The 15700-nt window shown below is 37.7% G+C and overlaps 1 pseudogene; it reads right to left on the bottom strand.

The window, feature by feature from the left end:
• LOC107961050 (uncharacterized) overlaps window positions 1-15700 on the bottom strand; it is a 90193-nt pseudogene that overhangs the window by 48487 nt on the left and 26006 nt on the right.

Here is a 15700-nt window from a genome sequence, read left to right as displayed (position 1 = left end):
TAGTATATAAGAAAAATAATGCACTAAATGTTACAAATATATATATATATATATATAATTACTAAGTAACAATGTATACTTTGTGATAAAACAACGCAATAAGGAGATATGATGAAACATAATATAATCTACAAATAAAATATAATATAAATCGTATAGTAATAAAAATATATGTAATAAAATATATATAATATAATATATGAGGAAATATATAAAATAATAATTTAATAAGTATTTTCATATAAGAATATAGTAAAATAATTAATACATATAGGAAAACACATAGTATATGCTAAATTTATAAATAAAATGTATAATAATATAATTTATAATATAAAAAATAATATGTACTAAAAAATATATATAGTATAAATATGAATAATATATAATAAATATATGTTAAAAATTAAAAAAATATAATAATAGATAAAACATAGTAAAATAAATAATATATACAATGAAAATATATATGCAAATATAACAAAGTAAAATATAAAAAAGGTATGATAATCAAGATTTTAAAATTATAAACTATTTGATATTAATAATATATAAAAAGCGATTAAAATTGAATCTAATTGAAAAATCTGGGGCTAATTGCAAAATAACACAAATATTTGGACTTAATTAAAACACAAGCTAAAGCCGAGGGACTCATTGGGTAATTAGCCCTAATCCCATAAAACGACACTGCTTCCCAGAACTGATTTAAAAGGGCGCTGGGGTTAAATTGAAATAAATATAAACTATAAGGCCTAAATTAAAATAAAAACTAAAATGAATTTAAAGAATTTGAAAACACAGAATGGGAGATTAGGCAATTTGCCCATTTATCAAAACACGCGGATCCTCCCCGTTCATCGGATCAACGCGCGGATCCTCCTTGGAATGACGCCGTTTTAAAGCTTATTATTTTAAGCAAAACGACGTCGTTTTTGTTTGATTATATAAGCTAAAACTTAGGCCTAAAATTCATTTAGCAACCACTCTTAAAAAAAAGTTTTTGAATCCTCTGAAAGAGGAGGAAAAAGGGGGCTCTCCGGTCCCGGCCTCAGGCTTCCGGCCATTGGACTGCGAGTGCCCACAAGCTATACGCGCCATCGTGTACGGCGGAGAGAAGGCTAAAAGCCCTCCTTCCTCTCGGCCCAAACGCAGGTAATCGCTTCTTTCTTATTGTTAACACTATTTACATGCAAAAAAAAAAGAAAGGAATAGAGCAAATAAATTACCTTTGTTTTTTGGTATGAAAACTGCTTATATTTTTTATTTCTATAAATATATGCGTATATCTCTTTTGTCTCTGTCCAAAAAAAAAATCCCCTTTTACAGGTTACAAAGGAGGCTTTTATAGCCACCGTTTCATATTCAGGAAGAAATCTTTTTATTTCTTTCTATATCTGTTTTTCTTGTTTGCTGCTGTTTCTTTCTTTCCTTTTGCAGGTATCTAGTAAGGAAATCAGTGGACCAGGATGATTAGGCCCTGACGACGACGGTGTTGGCGCTGATCTGCGTTTATTCAACTTCAACTACGGCCAGATTTGAGGCCAGGAATCACGACGTCGATGGGGGTAGATGGAACGACGCATTGATTACGGAGTTTAGCTTCTGGAGCCTTCCATTTGCGGCGCCTAGGGTTTCTGAAACCCTAGGGCTTTCCGTGTTCTGTTAGCAACTTGGGCTATTTGGGCCTTTTATGTCTTGGGTTAAGGGGTTAATAGATTTTGGGGCCAAAGATTGGGTTGTAGCCCGGTACTGGGTTTTGGGTAGTTTAGCTGGGCTACGGGTTAATGGATTAGTGGGCTATAGTATTGGGTTTGTAAACTGGACTGAAATAAATAAACTTTTATTTATTTATTTTTTATTTATTTGTTCATTTATTTATTAATATATGGGCCCGGGTAAATTTGGGTTGCTACAGCTGCCCCTCTTTGCTCATTTCTATATGATAGGAATCGAGCAAAGACTATAAAAGGACCAAATTTGCCCGGTCTGGCTAAGTCTCAAAATCTTGATCCTCATATTCCTCAAAGGTAGTCTGATGTCTTCAAGAGTGTCAAATTGGCTATCTTCAACTTGCTTCTTGAAAACTCAGGAACACCAATCTATTGTTCTCGATCTGCTCTCTGCCAATACAGAGATGCCAAATCTGCTATCTTCGATCTGCTCTTTGCCAATACAGAGACGCCAAATCTGCTATCCTCGATCTGCTCTCTGCCAATACAGAGATGCCAAATCTGCTCTCTGCCAATACAGAGACACCAAATCTACTATCCTCGATCTGCTCTTTGCCAATACAGAGACGCCAAATCTGTTAGCTTCGATCTGCTCTTTGCCAATACAGAGACGCCAAATCTGCTATCCTCGATCTGCTCACTGCCAATACAGGGACGCTAAATCTGCTATCCTCGATCTACTCTCTGCCAATACAGAGATGCCAAATCTGCTATCTTCGATCTGCTCTCTGCCAATACAGAGACGCCAAATCTGCTATCTTTGATCTGCTCTCTGCCAATACAGAGATGCCAAATCTGCTATCCTCGATATGCTCTCTGCCAATATAGAGACGCCAAACTGCTATCTTCGATCTGCTCTCCTACTGCTTAGGAGGTTAAGGCGCACCAATCTTCATTGTCCCTTGAAGGACACAACCTGTATAATATGTATGAGTTTATGCCTAATGATTAGGATGAAATGAGTCACATGCTCCTAATTAAATTTGTTGTAATGCAAAATGTTTATGAATATGACCCCTATTCTAGATGTCACTACTCATTCCTTCGTCAAAGCTCGTCTTTCTCTTGCAATATCATTCTTACTTAGCCCGTGGGTTTGTACCATTCTTCAAATGCTGTGACCCATCAAAATGTTTGTAAGATGATCTTTTCTTAGGATCAAATCATTTGATTTGTCCAATCATCATTTTGGACTTAAAGAATGAATTCGCTCAAGTTTTTTTGAACCTCACGTGGATTCCTCGAACAATTGTTCTGTTTTAGTTTCTTATAGTATCTAAAAATCTCCAGAGTAATAAGCAAAACTTCGTTCGTGAAAATCATTTAGTTCATCTATCATTATTTAATGCAACACACTTTAAGAATAATGGAAGATGAATTCAATCTTGGGAATAATCAGATTTGAATGAATTTGTCAAAAATACATAAGGAATTAATCTGAAAGCTTATCTTTGAGAAGAAAAAGAATCTAAAGATAGCAAACAGGACAAAAGCTAGATGCCCTAAATATCGCAGCTTAAGCACTTATATGCCAACTCCATGAAGACTTTCTTGAGTTCAACATGTGTTTAAAAGACCCAAAGTACTTTGTCGATGCCCTAATATGCAACATGCTTCACTCTTCGTTGAATCAGATATAGCAAGATTACCGCGTGTTCCTCAAAATTTGAGCTGCCCTTTCGGGTTTTCAACTCAAAACCCTTTTGGTCACAAGGCGCCCTTTGCGGGTTTTCACCTTGGCCTCTCCATTTTTCTTTTTTTTTTTGAAATCTCAAGGCGCCCTTTGCAGGTTTTCACCTTGGATTCTCCTCTCCTTTAAACAAAGTACTTTTTGACTGAGTCTAAATTCACCGGATTGGGTAAACTCTTCCCATCCATTTCTGTTAGGATCAATGCCCCCCAGAGAAAACCTTCTTTACAACATACGGCCCCTCCCAATTCGACATCCATTTTTCTCTAAAGTCCTTTTGAATGGGAAGGATCTTTTTCAACACAAGATCCCCCTCATGGAATTCTCTTGGTCGTACTTTCTTGTCATAAGCTCGCATCATTCGCTTCTGATACATCTGACCATGACGAATGGCCCTTAGCCTCTTTTCCTCAATCAAGTTCAACTGATCATATCGTAATTGTATCCATTTAGCCTCACCCAACTTTATTTCTGACAGGATTCAGAGAGACGGTATCTCTACTTTAATGGGTAACACTGCTTCCATCCCATAACCCAACGAGAAAGGAGTTGTCCCAGTAGAGGTTCGGATAGATGTTCGATAGGCGAGGAGTGCAAAAGGTAGTTTCTCATGCCAATGTCTATAAGTCTTAGTCATTTTCCCTACTATTTTCTTGATGTTTTTGTTAGCAGCTTCCACTGCTCCATTCATCTTTGGGCGATATAGAGATGAATTGTGATGCTTGATCTTGAGCTGGCCACGAACCTCTACTATCGTTTTGTTGTTCAAGTTCAATGCATTGTCTGATATGATCTTTTCAGGCATTCCATACCGATAAATGATATCCTTCTTCAAGAATCGACTCACAGCTGACTTAGTAACATTCGCATAAGAGGCGGCCTCTACCCATTTTGTAAAGTAGTCAATTACCACGAAGACAAATCGATGTCCATTCGAAGCTTTCAGTGATATCGGTCCAATAACATCCATACCCCACATGGAGAAGGGCCATGGAGAAGTCATAACATGTAGAGGTGAAGGTGGCACATGAATCTTGTCGCCATAAATCTGACATTTATGGCATTTCTTGGTGTAATTGATACAATCCCCCTCCATAGTAGACCAATAATATCCAAACCTCATGATTTGTCTAGCCATCATGAAACCATTAGCGTGCGTCCCACAAACACCCTCATGAACTTCTTCCAAGATTAACTTAGCTTCCACGGCGTCAACACATCTTAACAATACGTGGTCCTTTCTTCTTTTGTACAAGATGTCCCCATCCAAAACATAATCGCAAACTAACCTCCTTAAAGTTTGCTTGTCATTTTCAGTCGCCTATTTTGGGTATTTACGATCTCTCACATATTGCAATATATCCAAATACCAAGGGTTATCATCCTTTTCTTCTTCCTCGATGTTACAACAATGAGCTGGAGCTTCAAAGATACTCATCTGAATAGGTCTCATCTCCTCCTCTCTATTTACTTTGATCATTTAAGTCAAAGTTGCCAGAGCATCTGCCATCTGGTTTTTGTCTCGTGGGATATAATTGAAAGTGATATCATCAAACTCCCCAAGTAATCCCAAAACTATCTTTCAATAATTGATCAATTTAGGATCCCTTGTTTCCCATTCATCTCTAAGTTGGTAAATAACCAACGCGGAGTCTCCATATACTTCCAAGGTTCTTATTCCTCGCTCTATAGCCGCTCGGAGTATTTTACTTCTTGTAAGAACCCTGCATCGAACTGCTTCTTGACTTCATCCTTTATTTTTAATACGATATCTGGTCTCATTTTTTGCAACTTCTGTTGGACTAGCTTACAATCCTGTCTTATTGGGAGATGATGCACCACAATATCGGTATTTAACCCTGGCATATCCTGATAGGACTATGCGAAGATATCCTTGAACTCGCGTAGTAATCCAACCAGCCCTTGCCTTGTATCTTCGACAATATGCGTGCCAATTCTCACTTCTTTCCCCTCCTCTAGGGCTACATTCTCTATTGCCTCTTTCTCAAGGGGCATGATTTGTTTCTCTTCCTGTTTTACCATTCTCAAAATATCCAAAGACACATCATTATCTTGGACATCTTCAAAATCCTGAGATTCTTCTAAACACATGTCTTGCTCGCGAGAGAAATCAGGATCTGTGATATTAGTGCTCATGTTATTGATATCTAGGGATCTGAGAGGTATAAAGAATATACAAAGAATGAATAAATTGAAAGATGATTATTTATGTGCTATGAATGAAAGAATAAGAATTGCCAAAATTTAACAGAATATTGGTTGATAAAAGGGAAACAATACTCATTTGAAATAATAAAAGTTATGTTTTATTAAAAATGATAAATGATCATAAGCCTATTTCAAAAATGTAATTCTATTACTCCTAGGCTCTAGAATAACAAGAATGTTTCGAGAATTACTCTGAAAAATTCCTAAAGACTACAGAAAGTTCCTCTGCAGTCAAATTGTTCAAAGAGCTTCCCGATTCGTAAGGACGAATGCCCTTAAGGTTTCCTTGCTTTGCTCCTTCATCTTGTATAACATTAACCTGATGACTTCCTTCTATGAGTAACCTTCTCGATATGAAGGTTTTGGATATTGGAGGGAATGTCATCGGCTCCTACTCCACTTTTCTTCTATTTAAGCGCGCCCTTCTTCCCTCTTAGCGTTTCTCAACTTCCTTCCTTCTTTGCTTATAGTCCGGCCTGAAGCCTAAACCAAAGCGATCTCTCTTCTCTTTCAATTCGAGGATTCGAGTCCCTCATTGCAAATGTCTTCCTAACCCTTTTTTTGGTGAAGCTCCTTTTCCTGCCATCATTTGCAGAGCCATCATCGTAGCTCTTACTATCTTCGGCACCGGTAACTCCCTCCCTTCTGAAATGAAGGTTGCATTTACAAACTCTAAAGAGTGAAAGGAACACTCGATAGATTCTTCATCCGCCTTAACATAAGGGGCCTTGCTAGTGACTACGGCTATAATGTTCTCCTCCGCATTGATGGTTATTAAGCGTCCATCTTTTACTAATTTCAATTTCTGGTGCAATGACGAGGGCACCGCTCCCGCTGAGTGTATCGAAGGCCTTCCTAGTAAGTAATTGTAGGAAGGCTTGATATCCATCACCAAGAAGTCTACTTCGTATATGTTCGGCACGATTTCCAAGGGGATGTCAATCCTTCCAATCACCTTTCTTTCTATTCCGTCAAACGCTCTTACCACATTTTGGCATGTTTTCATGTGAGAATCATCAATGGGTAATCTGTTCAAAGTAGACAACGGTAAAACATTCAAAGCTGATCCATTGTCGACAAGTATACTTGGGAGAGTGTACCCCTTGCATCGAGTGGTAATGTGCAAGGCCTTAGTTGACCCCCTGCCCCCCGGTGGGATTTCATCATCATTAAAATAGATGAAATTATCTGCGCTAATGTTGTTCACCAACCAGTCCAGCTTGTTAACGAATATGTCATGGATGACATATGTCTCGTTAAGCACCTTCATCAATGCCCCTCTATGCGCCTCAGAACTCAGAAGTAGAGACAATACTGATATACGAGCCGGCTGCTTACGCAACTGCTTGACCACGCTATACTCGCTATGCTTAAGGAACTTTAGAAATTCCTTAGCCTCCTCCTTCTTAACTGGCTCCTTGACTAGCACTTCAGCTTCTTTCTCCTTCTCCACACTAGCATTCTTTTTTTTATGGACTCCTCTCTAATGCCTACCGTATCATACCACTTCCCACTCCGTGTATGGGAACTATCAATTTGTACATCCTTGGACTCACTGGCTACATCCTCTTTCTCCGGTAATGACACATGGCAGTTATAACTCCATGGTACCCTTTTGTTATCCTTATAAGGAAAGGATACGGGTTTATGGATTATGACCTTAGGCACCACTTGTGTCCTTACTTCATTATTCCCCTGCAAGGAAATAATAATCCTTGGCTGACTGGTTCTTTGCTGTTCATCCTCCAGCACACATACTTGTTTTTCACTAAAGCTACCTTCAAAAATTTGTAGCTCTTTATTGTCTATAAAGCCTTGCACCAAGGCCTTGAATTCTTCACAGTCTTGAGTTTCATTGCACTCACCATAGTTTCTTATTTCTCTTTTATAATTTTTAGAGGTTAGCATACCTCTCTTCATCATCTCCTCTCAGATTATTTTCATAAGCACCCTCACCTGAGCAATATATTCCTTCACTCTTCTCTTATTGGCTTCGCCAATAGCATTCACTCCTTGATCGCCATGATTCGGCAGTGGGTTTTCAGGACCGGGGTATTGTCAAACTTCACTACACCCACCTTAATAAACCTTTCTACGGCTTTCTTGAAACCGGTACAATTTTCAATTGAATGCCTTAGTATTCTAGCATGATATTCACATCTGGCATTTGCGTCATACCATTTGGGATATGGGGGTTACAGTGGTTTCAAATGGAAAGGAGAATAACATGTGCATCGTATAAACTTTGATAGAGCTCACGATACATCATGGGAATAGGTGTGAATTGCATCCTTTCAGTATTCTACCTGGTTCTTGACTCTTTCTTTTGAGAACTTTGTTAATCAACCGCAGATGTTTTGGGTTAACCAACTGTGATTGCCATCGTGTTGTAGGTGCTTGTGTTATTCACTTCGCTATCTTTCCTTCTAGGAGCCGATCTCTTGCTTGCTTCTCCCTCAATTTTGCCACCTCTTATGGCTTTCTCGATCATCTCTCCTGCTATGACTATATCAGTAAAACTTTTAGTGGTGCTTCTGATCATATGGGTGATGAATGGAGCCTTTAAAGTGTTGATGAACAACATGGTAGTCTCCTTCTCCAACAAGGGTGGTTGAACTTACATGGCCACCTCTCTCCATCTCAGTGCATACTGCCTAAAATTCTCATTAGGCTTTTTTTCCATGTTTTGCAGCGGGATCCTGTCTGGAGTCATGTTAGTCACATGATTGTACTGCTGCATGAAGGCTTGTGCCAGATCCCTCCATGAACTTATTCTAGCCCGACTCAACTGATTGTACCACCTGGCTGCCGCTCCTACTAAACTGTCTTGGAAACAATGGATCAACAGCTGATCATTGTTTACGTACCCAGTCATTCTTCTACAGAACATCGTGATGTGGGCCTCTGGGCAAGTAGTCCCGTTGTACTTTTCAAACTCTGACATTTTAAATTTATGGGGAAGCACCAAGTCTGGGACCAAACTCAAGTCTTTGGCATCGACTCCATGATGCCCATCAGCACTCTCTAAAACTTTAAATTTCTCCTCCAGCCATCGGCAATGTTCTTCCAACTGTTTTGTAGCTTCGGCTCTCAAATCTTCCTTTTTAGCTATATCCAAATCAGGAATGAGAGGATTGGTAGGGTTATCGCCTAAATTGAATCCCGAACCAGTTGGGAAATTTATAGGGATCCCAGTATTAACTTGACCCTGTTGAGGCCTTATTGTGACAAACGGCCCTCGAGGATATGCCTCAGGTTGAGTTTGTATGTGAGGTGGAGTGAAACCAGGAGGATGACCCTCATTCTCCTCTCCAGCAATTGCCATGGGAGCCTTTCCCTTATTAGTGGCCCTCAGTAGTTGAGCCATCTCAGCCATAATGTTCTTCTGAGCTTCCAGCATTTGCTCCCTCATGTCATTTTGCATTTTTTCCAATTGCTCTTGCAGTTGGTCTTGCATGTCCTTCTGTAACTATTCAAATCTTTGGTCCATATTCTTCGACTTAGCACGTGTACAGTAGGGATGTGTTGCTGCCAGATTTCCTCTTTCTTACTCTCTTTCCCCCTAATAATTTTAACTAATTAGGGTCTTTCTATAAACTTGAATGCATATGATGTAATGAAATACGAATGCATGAATGCAAAAAAAAAAGATGTCGATTCTGACTCAGTTTCATTTTAGAAAACGTTATTTAAGGAACAAAAATCTTTTCATAAAATGAATTACAAATACACTTTTGTCCATAGGCCTAGAGTCTTAACCCTATCTAATAACAATGCTAACTCTCGTCCTTTGTCTGACGATGACTCATACATCATACTCAGCATTCTAGCTTGTGTTGCCAACTCCTGCAAGTGTTCAGCGACCTCTCGAATCTAAACTAAGGCCTCACCAATAACATGATCTCTATCTCCCACTTGACTCTGAAGATGGTGAAGTTCTCCCTTCCACTGTTCTTCTCTTGCCTCGAGCTGCTCAATCCGTAACTCACAGCCCTGTAGTGCTGCTTCTAACTCTCCAATGTTGTGCTTCATTTCCTCGATCTTATCCAAGCTTGCCGTTAATTCGACGCAGAGTTACGACTTCAGTAATGATGAAGAGATCGTCCAAGCTCTGTCACCTTAACTTTTAGTCCCTGATTTTCCTTTTCTAGGGTCTGACTACGTGATTGTATCTCTTGGAACTTCTTCTCCCTCTTGAATCTCATGCTGCCACTGCTCTGAAGATCTCCCTAATCTGACCCTTTTCAATGTTACCTGGGCCCTCTTATAATGCGCCTTTAAGTTATCTCGATCTTCTTCGATCTTTCTCTTTTTCTTTTTCACCTTCTCGACTTCCATTTTTTGAATGTCAACATCGAGACCCAAGCACATTTTCTCCTCTTCGAGCTTCTCAATCCTCTTTTCCAGCTTTGAATTCTTTCTCTAGAACTCCTGCTTCATAACTTCCAACTCCGATGGGATCACTCGTAAGTTCTCCTCTAATGATCGAGCCACTCCCAAAATTGGCCTAGGGATATTATCGTTGAATCTCTTACTAAACCAGCCCTTATACTCGAGGGTTGACGTTGAGCCTTCAGTCAAGATTTTCACACAGAAAGGCTTCTTCCAAGCCTCAGAAATCTCTCGCATCCTCTTCTTATAGTGATCTCCTTTGTAAGAGAAATCACTCTGGGCCAGACCCTGTGTAGCCGGTATGAACTGCCTCGCTCGATATTGCCTTAAAACAAGCAACGGTGTATATCCAACAGCTCCCCAAATTCCTGGCAAAGGGACCCAATCAAAACTGCCGCATCGGTAAAGGACTTCACTAGAAACCAACCAAAGAGCCTTCCACATAACATCTTCCTCTCGAAGATTCTGAAGAATGTCTAACCATCTCTCCTCTGAAATGTCATCTCTCCTAGGTATGTCCACTGCTTCCTTTAAGGGAGAATAACCCTCAAAGAAAACTTGGCAAGGAACCTTATCGAGCTTCCAGAAGTGACTATGAAACCAAACCAACAGCAACTGTGCACATCCAATGAATCTTCCTTCACCAGCTTTTCGACATGCGCTCAAGGATCTTATCATCTCAGCTAGGATCGCGGGCATAGGCGTGTTCTATTTACTAAGTCGATCAAACAAATCTGCGATCGACTCATCTATGTGCCCCAACACCTTTGGGAAGATCACCATGCCGTAAATGCTCAAAGCCAGGACGTCGACCTTTTTCTTCACATCTGGATACGTCAATATCAAATCCCTCAAAACGACCCATAGAATGCACTTACTATCACCCTTTTGCTGCACACGAGCTACAGCCCACTGCTCACTCATCCCAGTAATCATTACCAATTTTTTCGCAAAAGTTGGAAGGCTAGCAGGCCTAACATAAGCTTTGTAACCCTGAATCATTGAACAACGCAGTAAAGTCGTATACTCCTCTAAAGTAGGTACAAGATCAACATCACCAAATGTAAAAACAACTATAAGCAGGGTTCCAAAACTGTACCACAGCTCGAAACAAGTGTCTATCTACCTTGACGTCTAGCAAATATGGAAGTTCTCCATAACTCTGATAGAAAAGCTGCTTAGCATCATCATCCCACTGGGCCCAAATGTTTCTCATCTCCTGCAACTCATTCTGCGTCGAATTAACACGAATGAAGTCCCATAACTCTGACGTATACCCCTCGGTGACACTATCTCCTTTCTCTAACTAGGTTTTCTCTGACCAGGTACAGACAGAAGCACTGTCCTCTACTTTATTAAGGTATTCGTTCCTCATTACAAAACTTTCTAATCTAGAAATCGAGCCTTGAATCGACACCTTTAAATGCGGAATGACATGCAATGACAACAAAATAAAAACAGTAAGTCAGTATCATATATAAAGGAAAATGATAAACAAATCCTTATAAGGGCAATTTTCTAAAGGTTATCATTATTATCCCTAGGGTAAGCGCTTAAAAGTTCACTATATGGGTTTTAGCTCTAAAACAAAGGTACCTGAACCAGCAGATTCCTCGGTTCTCACCCATTATAGGCTCATATAGACCAAGTTCAGTTCAGGGGGACACTTTTCCCTAAGGCCATACGGAGATGAAAATCTCACGAAGACATAGGTAGAGTATCCCGGAAGCAATCCACTAGCTCATACGAAGGTGAAAACCTCACGAAAGCGTAGCTTCTCACTCCCACTTAAGGGTATGACCACATCGGTCATGCAAATGCAATGTATAGCAATAAAGTAACAAACATATGCAGCAAACACATGTAAAAAAAAAGATCAAATTTTAAATGTTCTAAACTTCCGACATTGAGACAAAAAATACTCAATTTCTTGGCTTGACTCTCTTAAGTCCCCAGTGGAGTCGCCAAGCTGTCGAAACCATTTTTTAAAGGGATTTTTGAAAAACGGGGATCAACTTTTGACAAACGAAAACGGGAGTCGCCACCAATCTTTTAAAGTGTGATTGGATCACTATACAAAACGTTTTGGTCTACGAAATTGTGAGAAAACAGGTTTGGGAGTCGGTTACGTTCGAGGAAGGATTAGCACCCTCATAACGCCCAAAATTGGTACCAAATTGGATAATTTTTGTCTCAATGTCAGAATTTTGAGAATATTTAAAAAATGAGGTTTCCTTATTTTCGTAATAATTCAAATTAAGAGAATCGAGATTCATTCACTTTGAAGGAGTAATAAATATCACATCCAGCATAATTGGACACGACATCTTTAAACTTTCGTAGCTAAAATCATCTTATGATTTATAAAACTCGCTTAAAAAAGATATTTTAGATATTTAGATAAACGAGAAATTGCAACACAGCATGTTAGGGCACTATTTCTCGAATTTCTAAGTATCCAAAACATTGCCTTGCTCTTTTTTTTTTTTAAGTTCCTTTTTAACGACTTTTGATTTTAAAAATAATGATATGTTTTACATATTATAAGAAATTAAATAAACCTAATTACAATATATATGCTTTATCATTTCATGCAAATATAGTAAAGGTGACGAACAAGGATCTAAATTACCCAATATGCTATTATTTCATGCATGGTCATAAATAATATTATTACATACACAATACAACATGGAATATAATGAATTCAATAGTATAAATTGTATAATACATACCTAACAACATTTCATGCAAACATATCTAAATTATCACAATTAACTAATTTTATGTGAATATAAAAAGCAAGAATAAGATGATATGTGGAATTTAACCTATTAGACAATATCAACATAAAAGAGAATCTAGAAACAAATTTAGTGTACAAAATATAAAAAATAAGCTATTTAGAAATATATTAAATAATATATAAAAAATTATAAAAGAGAACCCCTCTTTCGAAATGAAGAATACATATATATATAGATTATATTTTAAAGCATAATAACTTAGTATATAAGAAAAATAATGCACTAAATGTTACAAAAATATATATGTAATTACTAAGTAACAGTGTATACTTTGTGATAAAACAAGGCAATAAGGAGATATGATGAAACATAATATAATCTACAAATAAAATATAATATAAATCGTATAGTAATAAAAATATATGTAATAAAATATATATAATATAATATATGAGGAAATATATAAAATAATAATTTAATAAGTATTTCATATAAGAATATAGTAAAATAATTAATACATATAGGAAAACACATAGTATATGCTAAATTTATAAATAAAATGTATAATAATATAATTTATAATATAAAAATAATATGTACTAAAAATATATATAGTATAAATATGAATAATATATAATAAATATATGTTAAAAATTAAAAAAATATTATAATAGATAAAACATAGTAAAATAAATAATATATACAATGAAAATATATATGCAAATATAACAAAGTAAAATATAAAAAAGGATGATAAACAAGATTTTAAAATTATAAACTATTTGATATTAATAATATATAAAAAGGGATTAAAATTGAATCTAATTGAAAAATCTGGGGCTAATTGCAAAATAACACAAATATTTGGACTTAATTAAAACACAAGCTAAAACTGAGGGACTCATTGGGTAATTAGCCCTAATCCCATAAAACGACACCGCTTCCCAAAACTGATTTAAAAGGGCGCTGGGGTTAAATTGAAATAAATATAAACTATAAGGCCTAAATTAAAATAAAAACTAAAATGAATTTAAAGAATTTGAAAACACGGAAGGGGCGATTAGGCAATTTGCCCATTTATCAAAACACGCGGATCCTCCCTGGTTCATCAGGTCAATGCGCGGATCCTCCTTGGAACGACGCCGTTTTAAAGCTTATTATTTTAAGCAAAACGACGTCGTTTTTGTTGGATTATATAAGCTAAAACTTAGGCCTAAAATTCATTTAGCAATCAGTCTTAAAAAAAAGTTTTTGAATCCTCTAAAAGAGGAGGAAAAAGGGGGCTATCCGGCCCCGGCCTCAGGCCTCCGGCCACTGGACTGCGAGTGCCCACACGCTATACGTGCCGCCATGTACGGTGGCGGGAAGCCTAAAAGCCCTCCTTCCTCTCGGCCCAAACGCAGGTCATCTCTTCTTTCTTATTGTTAACACTATTTACATGAAAAAAAAAAGGAATAGAGCAAATAAATCACCTCTGTTTTTTGGTATGAAAACTGCCTATATTTTTTATTTCTGTAAATATATGCGTATATCTCTTTTGTCTCTGTCCAGAAAAAAAATCCCCTTTTACAGGTTACAAAGGAGGCTTTTATAGCCACCGGTTCATATTCAGGAAGAAATCTTTTTATTTCTTTCTATATCTGTTTTGCTTGTTTGCTGCTGTTTCTTTCTTTCCTTTTGCAGGTATCTAGCGAGGAAATCAGTGGACCAGGATGATTAGGCCCTAACGACGACGGTGTTGGCGCTGATCTGCGTTTATTCGGCTTCAACTACGGCTAGATTTGAGGCCGAGAATCACGACGTCGATGGAGGTAGATGGAATGACGCATTGATTACGGTGTTTAGCTTCTGGAGCCTTCCATTTGTGGCGCCTAGGGTTTCTGAAACCCTAGGGCTTTTCGTGTTCTGTTAGCAACTTGGGCTATTTGGGCATTGTATGTCTTGGGTTAAGGGGTTAATAGATTTTGGGGCCAAAGATTGGGTTGTAGCTGGGTACTGGGTTTTGGGTAGTTTAGCTGGGCTACGAGTTAATGGATTAGTGGGCTATAGTATTGAGTCTGTAAACTGGACTGAAATAAATAAACTTTTATTTATTTGTTCATTTATTTATTAATAAATGGGCCCTGGTAAATTTGGGTTGCTACAGCCATGGATGTTGATATAATTGAAACACCTCTTCCTGTTGTTATACCACACTGTAGAAAGTGCCACAACAGGGTCATCATCAGAGTGGTACTGGTTGTCACATTCAGATTGTGCACCACCATCTCCATCTCGCTCAAAGCTGTTAAGCGCCAGTGTTGCTTTCGTTTGGCTTGATATAGGGGGTGAACATTTGTATGTACCACTTGCCATCCTTGCAACAATCAGAATCATTTTCCTGGTTGCATTGCCCTGGTGGAGGGGTTTTCCCTTGGATCTTGCCACTAGGGCTGCACGTCTGAGCTTCAACACTAAGAAAAAGAAGAAGAATGCAAAGGAGAGGAAAGGCAGTCGAACAAATTACTTGCGTCTTCATTTTTATCTTTTTTTAAGTCACTTCTATTTGATGTTTTAGTGCAGAAAAATTCAAGTGGGAAAAGCAATATATAGAGATCTTAGCAATGTGTAATTTAAAACATAGTCTTTCACTACGAAAGTCATGACAAAATTTTGAAGTGCCAAAAAATTATGGTGGACCGCTAAAATTGATGACTTATGATACAGGTGATAATATGGTATTTTATCATTTACCCAGGTTTTGTAATGTATTTATCATTCAGAAGCATCTTTCTGGGAGGTTCCTGCAGATTGGGTTCACTTGTTTATTTTTTATATATTATGGCAGCAATTTGTTGATAAAGATGAAATGGGTTGGTTTGGAGACAAGAGGCTTTATATTAATTATACTTGATAATAAAACATTTTAT

The sequence above is a fragment of the Gossypium hirsutum genome, chromosome A05 (assembly GCF_007990345.1).
Source record: "Gossypium hirsutum isolate 1008001.06 chromosome A05, Gossypium_hirsutum_v2.1, whole genome shotgun sequence".
NCBI classification, from domain to species: Eukaryota; Viridiplantae; Streptophyta; class Magnoliopsida; order Malvales; family Malvaceae; genus Gossypium; species Gossypium hirsutum.
The sequence above is the reverse complement of the archived record's forward strand: the minus strand, read 5'-3'. Positions and strand labels throughout refer to the sequence as shown.